Genomic DNA, 8,521 nt, shown 5'->3' with positions numbered 1-8,521 from the left:
CCCTAACCCTAATCGTAACCCTAACGCTAATCGTAACCCTAACCCTAATCGTAACCCTAACCCTAATCGTAACCCTAACCCTAATCGCAACCACAACCCTAACCTTAATCGGAACCCTAACCCTAACCTTAACCCTAATCAAAACCCTAACCCTAATCGTAACCCTAACCCTAATCAAAACCCTAACCCTAACCCTAATCATAACCTTAACGCTAATCGTTACCCTAATCGTAACCCTAATCGTAACCCTAACCCTAATCGTAACCCTAACCCTAATCGTAACCCTAACCCTAATCGCAACCACAACCCTAACCTTAATCGGAACCCTAACCCTAATCAAAACCCTGACCCTAATCATAATCCTAACCCTAACCCCAACCCTAATCAAAGTCCTAACCCTAATCGTAACCCTAACCCTAATAGTAACCCTAACCCTAATCGTAACCCTAACACTAATCGTAACACTAACCCTAACCCTAATCGTAACCCTAACCCTAATCAAAACCCTAACCCTAACCCTAATCATAACCTTAACGCTAATCGTTACCCTAATCGTAACCCTAATCGTAACCCTAACCCTAATCGTAACCCTAACCCTAATCGTAACCCTAACCCTAATCGCAACCACAACCCTAACCTTAATCGGAACCCTAACCCTAATCAAAACCCTGACCCTAATCATAATCCTAACCCTAACCCCAACCCTAATCAAAGTCCTAACCCTAACCCTAATAGTAACCCTAACCCTAATCGTAACGCTAACACTAATCGTAACACTAACCCTAACCCTAATCATAACCCTAACCCTAATGGTTACCCTAACCCTAACCCTAATGGTTACCATAACCCTTACCCTAATAGTAACCCTAATCGTAACAATAACCCTAACCCTAATCATAACCCTAACCCTAATTGTAACCCTAACCCTCACCCTAACCCTAATCATAACCCTAGTCATAACCCTAACCCTAATCGTAACCCTAACCCTAATCGTAACCCTAACTCTAATCATGATCCTTACCCTAACCCTAATCATAACCTTAACCCTAACCCTCATCACAACCCTAACCCTAATAATAACCCTATCCCTAATCATAATCCTTACCCTAAACCTAAACGTAACCATAATTGTAACAATAACCCTAACCCTAATCTTAACCCTAACCCTAATCATAACCCTAACCCTAATCAAAACCCTAACCCTAATCATAACCCTGATCATAGCCTTAATCAAAACCCTTACCATTATCAACACCCTTACACTAATCATAACCCTAACCCTAATCATAAACCCTAATCACAACCCTAACTCTTACCCTAATCAAAACCCTAACCCTAACCCTAATCATAACCCTAACCCTTATCATAAAGCTAACCCTAATCGTAATCATAACCCTAACCCTAATCATAACCATAACCTTAATCATGAACTTAACCCTAATCATGACCCTAACCCTTATCATAACCCTAACCCTAACCATAACCCTAACCCTAATCATAAACCTTACACAAATCAAAACCCTAACCCTAATCATAACCCTTACCCTAATCATAACCCTAACCCTAGCCCTAATCATAATCATAACCCTAACCCTAATCATAACCACAACCCTTATCATGAACTTAACCCTAATCGTGACCTTAATCCTCATCATAACCCTAACCCAACCCTAATCAAAACCCTAAACCTGACCCTAATCTTAACCCTAACCCTAATCATAACACTAACCCTAATCATAACCCTAACCCTTATCAAAACCCTTACCCTAATCAAAACCCTAATCCTAATCTTAACCCTAACCCTAATCATAACCCTAACCCTAATCATATCCCTAACCTTAATCACAACCATAACCCTAATCATAACCCTAATCTTAACCCTAATCTTAACCATAACCCTAATCACAACCATAACCCTAATCAAAACCCTAACCTTAATCATAACCCTAATCCTAACCCTAACCATAACCCTAAACCTAATCAAAACCCGAACCCCAAACCTAATCATAACCCTATAATCATGAACACTTAAATCTATACAATAGTGGATACAGATAGTCCACTTATTGTAAAATATCTTCCATTTAATAACTTTTATTGAAAATCTTTTCTATTGCCATTACCATGGACACCTCTAGCATCATATCTGTAGGCAGCCCACTGACATGATGTTTTGATCAAAGTCAGGAGGTCAGGGTGGTTTCATGGGTCAAATTGACATCCACCTACATTTTGACCCTGAGTACAACTGAGCACGCTGACTGTATAGAAACTTGTAAGGCTACTGGAAGTTAAACAAACTGTACACTGTATAACAATACAAAATAGAAAAGTGGCTTAGAAATAAAATGTCATTGGGCACCGTAGGCCTAGCAGTCTAAGCCTGCCCCATATACAGAGGTCATGGCCCTGGTCACAGAGGTTGCAGGTTTGATTCCAGTCTCGATCATTTCCTCTGCTGTCTTTGAAACTCAAAGTAAAATGGTTTTGACTTCACAGAAAACAATTTAAAGTTTCCCTTATTTATGCAAAACTAAATTAAAGCAGGATACTTTTCTTGATATCAGCAAAATGTAAAACAATGTGTTTCTTTATCAGTATTATTGACTGAGTTGAGCAGGTCGATTTACATATAAAGTGAGATTCAAATCATCAAATTCTGAGACAGAAACTTTAAAACACCACACCGAGGTTGTACCGTACCAGGATCATTTTTTTCTTTCTTTACAGATGAAGTTTGAGTCCCTCGCTTTCAGTTTTATATACTCATTACATTTCCTGAAAGGCATTAATTAAGATTGGCTCTGCTGCAAGTGCTACTATTTTTATGGTCATATATCCTGTGTGTCTGTAAGAGAAATAAATTGAGCCAAGCCAGAAGTTTAATCATGAGAACCAATTTATTGTTGTACCTCATTTTCTTAAAATATAATTCCCTGGATGCCACACCCCTTGGCTACGGTTCATTCATTTATTCTCCAGCTTCCCTCAATTAACCTTTAAAATTAAAATCCAAGAGACAGCTTTCTTTTTTACAGCATCTAAGTAACCCTAAAGGTTCCTCTCTCTAAAGCAAATGATTCTGTAATTTCACTAAGACTAAGTGTGATGTCATCTGGTTTCTTATAAATTCACACAGCTGTCCTAAGGTCACATATACCTCATTATCCACAAGAGAGCTACATTTATACCTGCTAAACTACACCTCTGTCCATCTTTGAAGGACAGGGACTCATAGGAAATGACAAATCAGTTTAACCAAACGTATTTAGCTCAGTTCAACTGAACACCATTAGAAGGCTGTAAAGTTAATTTTCTGGAGCTGGCCAAAATGATTTGCCTATGTAGATTTAACATCAAATTTTAGTCAACAGTGATCCAGATAAACACACAAAAATACCACTGACTTTGACTTTGACTGGTTTGATATAAAATAAAAAACATTTGATGTATCAAGCTACTTTTCCCATGTTGCTGTAGCTTAACTCGCTATATTCCTCTGAGGGCTAACTTACAGGGTAACTGGTAGTTTACTCACATGAATGCAAACTGGGGAGTATCTAAAGGACTGAGTATCTGGTTCTGTGAGGTGAGGGCAGGAGGTGGGCATGTAAGGAACGCAGGTTACAGGAAGGAGTGTGTTGGTGGAGGGCTTTGTGGGTGAGGAGGAGGATTTTAAACTGTATGCGGTAGGGGACGGGGAGCCAATGAAGATGTTGGAGGACGGGGGTGATGTGGTCACGGGAGCGGGTGCAGGTGAGGAGGCGTGCAGCAGAGTTCTGAATGTATAGCATTTTATGGAGGACTTTGATGTGCCGTACAGGATGCTATTACAGTAATCTAAACAGGATGTGATGAATGCGTGGATAAGGGTTTCTGCGGGCAGAGAAATGTTACCCATGTTATGTTACCCAATTATGCAAACCAAATTATATAGAGAAGAACCAGGCCTGTAAAAGAGGTCAACTTAACATAACTCAAATAAACACAACAAAATGTCAGGTGCGAACTGAACAAACAGACCTGACACAATGAGACAAAAAAAAGGAACTCATATAGTGGTTGGGCCAAACCAAGTTTAACTCAAGGGGTAAACAAAATAGACACCTAATTAAATTGAATTCAAAACTAAGCCTAAATACCCCCCATGACATCAGAGCCCATGGTCTGCTCCACTCAGCTGGCCGCAGCATAAAAGTCCTTTCCACCCTTGGCCACGCCTTTTAGTCAACCAAGGAAGTACATTCCCTCATAGCCAGGTAACTCAGAGAAAAGAAACAATGATTAACATAACAGAAATGTTTTCTAATCTTACAGTGTAAAGATGTGCTTATTTTAAACAATGTAAGACTAGATACAAGAAAAATAAACTACTAGATATAACCAATTGTGTGTTTGACTGCAAATTATAAACAGTAGTGATGGTGAGATGAAGCCTCATGAGGCATCGAACCAATTTGCTCAAGTGGTTCGATGCCGAGAAGAAAGGGTTCATCTCTCGAAGCTTCATGTGCACACGAAACCACCTACTGGCCAGGTGTATAGTCACAGGCAGCTGGATCTTAACCACATAGGGCCCGATCTACTAAAGGTTTGCGTGTATAAAAACACGTGCAAACTTGATAGCGCGGGCAAAGCTGACGTACTAACCGGGAGCACCGAGGATTGCATCTTTCAAATGAGCAAAATAGTACTCACAAATCATTTAGCGTGTTTGCCTTCATGAATATGCAGAATACATGTAGATCATCAGGGCGTCCAAAATACTGGGAGGAGATGCAAATGTAACCATTTAGCACACGCAATGTGATCTATCAAACCTGAAGCAGATAGCGCACGCTGTATTTGCGTCTATATTTAGCACGTTTGAAAGGCAGGTGCAAACTGGCACAGCGTTATGCACACATGGCTGCGGTCACTGTAAAGCTCATTATAACATCGCTTTACAACATGCCCACAAAAGCTGGGCTTACAAGCATTACTAAATGTTTTAGTCAATCAAACCAAGAGAACAAAATAATAATAATAACAAAACAACACAAATTCAAAGCCGTTCAGCACCACGGATAGCAACCACATCATTCTGACACCCACTTTAACTTTTTCATATAATGAGAGCACAGTAGGCCACTGTATCAACAGCTATACAGTTTAGTAAAATTGACACAGCAGCCCACATCTTCACATACAAACAAAAAAACAACATGAAGTACTCGGCCTACTCACCACTGTTTGGACAAGCCTTAAGCTCCGCAGACTTATCCACGATGCGCTGTATGTCCATTTTCTTTGATCTGTCATTCTCAATAGATAACATGACATGTCCACTCAGTCTATTCTGTCCCATCGTGCTCATCAAGGGGTTTTTAGTTAGTTTTAACTTGGCGAATGAGCGCTCACTGAGCTGCGCCAGGCAGCTCTGCGTAACTCCTCATCTCGTGCTTGCAGCAGTGTGTTGGGGTGAATTGACTCAAACATGTTCCCATTTCCATTTAAGCTGGTGAATGTTGCTGGTTGATGATATCAGGCATTAAAAACGTTCACCCGAAAGTTGCTCCCTGGGACAGTGAGGCGACTGTCTTCATCCAAGTGACGCCTAATTTTTCTAGAGCAAGACTGGCAGACTAAGCCTCATCAAATCGCTCTCTAAACTCCATCAAAACACTGATTGACTTTTTGGAGGAGAGTAGATGCGTTTATTTCATCGGCAGATCTTGTGTTTTTTCTCACAGCATTCACCTTTTCACAGATGGCCTCCCAAATCGCGTTTCTAACGCTGAGATGTCTCTGCTGGAGTTCACCGATGAGTTTATTTCCCTCCTGCACTAAAACCTCCAACTCCATGACTTCAAACTTCATTTATCGCTAAAGGCCACTCTGTTCTCTCAAACTCTACATGGTGACAGCCGATAGCACACGCAAAATGCTCGTAAAATAGGGCGGTCCGCACCACTTTTGCACTCGTTATCATTTGCGCACGCAGTCTTAGTAGATCACCCGCAACACGCTCAGAAATATCACGTGCAAAATTATTATTTGCACACGCAAATTAGCGCTCGTTATTTGGGATCTTAGTAGATCAGGCCCATAATGTGTGATGCATTGCATTTTTGTGTCTGTTATGTGAATGACTGTGAATTACAAAAAATGTATGACCAAATCATTTCTGTACATAAATTATCATTTATGTGTATGATAAAATATTTTTGAATGTATTCTGTGTGTAAATTTTCCCAAAATGGTATTATCATATGATATGGCAGGTTGTGTAATTATATTTTTCTGTCACTTTAGGAAAATGGAATTGGCATTAGCAGGCAGAGGACAGTGAAAGTGATTGTGGAACTAGGAAGAGTGCACTGAATATGCTTGTGTTATTAGGAGTTATTAAATCAAAATGTTGCCACACAGGGGAAATCCTCCTTTTTCTTTTTTTTTTTAAAGTTACATTTTTGGGACTTTGACAACTTTTATTTATAGAGGAGAGGACAGTGCAGAAACTGGGAGAGAGTGGGGGGGAAAAGCGGTAAAAAAGCTACAAGCTGGACTCGAATCCGGGCCAAATGTTTCATCAGTGTGCAACTTAATCATTAGGCCAAGTCCGCACAAAATCTACACTAGGTGCACACCGAATTATCCAAACTCTAGTAAACTCTAGTATCCAAACTATCAAAACTCTATCCGAACTCTGAACTGACCGCAACTCTCCATCAAACACCCACATTTTGAATGGAGCCTGAGGGGTTTATATTGCTGTCAAACCTTGCAGCAAAATCTGAACCATTTGCCGAAGCAGTCACGTGGTACAGCCGGGCAGTGAGGCTTCGGACGTCATCATTTTCGGCTCCTCCCCTCAATGAAGCAAGCCTTGATAAGCGCTTCACAGAAACGCCCCCTTCATTACTCGACACACGCTTCGAAGCCTCGGCACATCTCGTAACATCACTATTAGTTAGTGTGTTTCTAATCTTACAGTGTAAAGATGTGCTTATTTTAAACAATGTAAGACTAGATACAAGAAAAATAAACTACTAAATATAACCAATTGTGTTAATTGTGTGTTTGACTGCAAATCATAAACAGGTGTTGAAACTAATGTTGGAAAAACTGAGGTGAGAGTGTGGCTGGGAAGACATTACTACCGTGTGGCTCCAGTCATTACAGTAGTAGCACTGCCCCAAACAAGAAAAGCTAAGTTCAGTTTTATTCATAACTCTCTGAATGTGGTCTTTCCAATGAAACACCAAGTGCAGTACAGAGGATGACTGAGTCTAGAAGAGAGCAGAGAGTAACCTAACAGCAAGGTGTGATGTGAACCATTTGAGACTGCTGTCTTTGGTAACAAATCACTGTTCAGGACATTAACTTCAATCCCATGGTCCATGGTGTAAAATGGCGCCCTGACACCAAAAGTATTAGCCCCAGCAGCAGCAAGGGGGAGAAAAATGTCTCCGTTTTAAGGAGGTCACCCCCTGTGCACTGCAGTGCTCCAAAAGCAGACTGAAATGTTGTGCTTATAAATAATAAAACACAACCTCTGAAAGGAAAGACTTCAGATAAATAAGAAGTTTTGGGATTCTGTAGGTCTGCGACTGCTGGGGGCAAATCCAAATTCTTTTCATTTTCTTGTTTTAGAGAGAATTCAGATCAACATGTTCAAAATAAGACAAACTCGACGCCAAGTGACAATTAAAGATTGATGACATATTTTGACCATCTGTTCCAGTTGATCTGTTTTGGGGGAGTTTAATTGTGAATCTACCTAGAGGGCATGAAGAGGTTTTCATGGGAGATATATTTTTTTCTGTCTTTCAATGGAGAAGCTTACAAACAGTAAAAATATGGTAGAAATGTCTCTCAGTATACTCCCCTTGTATCCTTAATTAATAATTCAGAGGTTTTTCATTTTTATAGACAAGCAGAATAAAGAATAGGAGCCGACAGATATTAGACTTCACTCTAACGAGAGCTGAAGAGCTGCCGTCATTTTTAGACTGGTCACTCCACTGCAGACATTGAGGCCAATTAAACCTGAAGTGACTGTTAACATCCACAAGCTCAGTATAACCTCAAAATTTGATTCCCACTGACCTGAATTGAGAGATCCCACGTCTTTTTTTTCCTCTTCTCATATATTTTCCAGTGATCATGAAGTCATTATTTTGCAGTCTGTACTCGGCAGACGTTGTTTGCTGTTCATTATAATGTGACGACAGCAAATGTTGTTCTTCATGCTGGCATGATTATTGCTCATTTTAAGAACTAAAAAGCTAACATTGAGATAAGAAGGCCAAAATAAATGACCTAACAAACATGCATCTTACGACCTTGAATTAAAGATTTACATGGAAATACTCATAAGCGTCTCATTAGATAATAATCTGACATGTTAACTAAGTCTAATGTAAAAACTGTGTTTAGAGGCGTTTTACAAAGACTCCTAATTGTGAGGCTTCTTTTCCCTTCTTCCATCAACACTGCAAATTTACAAGCCAACTTGAGAACAAAGTATCAGGTGAAA

Source organism: Notolabrus celidotus, chromosome 4 (genome assembly GCF_009762535.1).
Source record: "Notolabrus celidotus isolate fNotCel1 chromosome 4, fNotCel1.pri, whole genome shotgun sequence".
Taxonomy (NCBI): Eukaryota; Metazoa; Chordata; class Actinopteri; order Labriformes; family Labridae; genus Notolabrus; species Notolabrus celidotus.
This window is presented reverse-complemented; position numbering follows the sequence as displayed.